At 40.8% G+C, this 1,621-nt stretch overlaps 1 protein-coding gene across 1 annotated transcript in view; it reads left to right on the top strand.

The window, feature by feature from the left end:
• Positions 1–1,621, top strand: part of LOC118743003 (facilitated trehalose transporter Tret1-2 homolog) — a 6,743-nt gene that overhangs the window by 2,775 nt on the left and 2,347 nt on the right. The gene's annotated exons all lie outside the window — the stretch shown is intronic.

Here is a 1,621-nt window from a genome sequence, read left to right as displayed (position 1 = left end):
CCCTAGAGCATCGCTTACGTTGTTTTGGCGGTTAGGGCTCGATATGTATACAAGAACGTATGAATATTAAAGCTAAACTGATCTTTTCTCCACACAGGAACTGATGGTCATCCTTGGAAACACTTGTGTGGTAGCAGCTGGCATGTCTGCGGCTTTGCCTTCCGTATCTCTTGGACAACTAACAAATCCAAATGATATTTATAATCTTAATACCGAGGAGAGTAGTTGGTTTGGTGAGTAAAATGATAGAAACTTAGGGACGTTTTCTTAGTGACGAATTAGCTTACTCAGCTCCTCCAATTCAATTGTCTATCTTCAGCAACATCTCCTGCCGAACGTTAGTTAGCTCATATTGTGAATACATACGAATTAAAAATTCTTTAACACATTAAAAAAGCTATCCAAACTTTATTGATAACTGAATTTGCTATAAAAAGGTGGTCAGATATTCCAGTACCCTCTTATGGCAGTTATTTAGTGCCACTGAGTGGAAAGAAACACTTTCACTTATAGCGCATCAGTCTGAAAAGTGAGATAGCCAATCGCATTGGTGCAAATGGAGATTGTAGACATAAACAAATCTCTTTAAGGCCTTGGATGGCAGGTACTCTTGGATCTCTTTTACTTACTTACGAGTAATCTACCCCTTCTTGTTGGATCTCACCTTATATATGTATATGTAAAATGTCAAACTGATATTACTTAATCTCTTAAACACCACACCGCAACTTGGTGTTGTTCTGAGAAATACAAAAAATCTAGATCAGCTAAAACAATGGGTGAATATATCTGAACAAAGAACATAAAGCTTGCTGATAGAGCTGTTAAACTACCGATGGCATGAGTATGACCGTCTTCGCCAGAACGGCCTCGGAGATGTTCTGGTCAACCGAGCTTGGTCAACGGTAATGTTCCTGCCCAAGCCGACGAAGCCCTCTTCTCATACTTCTCTAAAGAGGAACAAATGGGAAGGCGGCTATCTACTTAGACGGTTTTCAGCAAATGACGGGATAGGTAGAGGTATTCAGTCGATGCAATATACTACCACTAGACCTCAGTATTCGTTTACCTGACCACTGTTGCATTTTTAAGGCAGAACTAACCGCAATAATGGATGCCGTATTGTGGTTCATAGTCTTTGTTCTTTCAGAACTGCCTATCACAATCTATTCTGTCTGTCAGGCTGCTATCAAATTTATAAATTCCAACGGAACTACGTCCAAGGTAGCCATTGAGTGCAAAGGGATTCTCAGCTTGCTCTCATTGAAACGTTTGATAATGGTTGAGTGGACCTCCGGTAACTGCAAGGCCGACAAGCCCTGGTAATATCTAACCAGGAAGTGGGCATGCCTTTAACCTCCAGAAAATAACAATAGAAATTCCCTACATCGAAAAGTTAAACACACCAGGTGGGCTGCGATACCCACGATCAGACTACATGGCACATCTAGCCAAAATTCGTTGAAAAGCAGATCGCCCACACGGCTGACCGCTCTTTTAGATTAATAGTTGGTGTATTAACCGGAAACTACCATATTGGTACACAGATTAAGAGGTGAGGATATCCAAGCAACGAATTTTTTTTCAGCTGCAGAGATGAGGAAGAATTTCTAAGGGACTT

The sequence above is a fragment of the Rhagoletis pomonella genome, unplaced genomic scaffold (assembly GCF_013731165.1).
Source record: "Rhagoletis pomonella isolate Grant_MI unplaced genomic scaffold, Rhpom_1.0 Rhpom_scaffold_00007, whole genome shotgun sequence".
Taxonomy (NCBI): Eukaryota; Metazoa; Arthropoda; class Insecta; order Diptera; family Tephritidae; genus Rhagoletis; species Rhagoletis pomonella.
The sequence above is the reverse complement of the archived record's forward strand: the minus strand, read 5'-3'. Positions and strand labels throughout refer to the sequence as shown.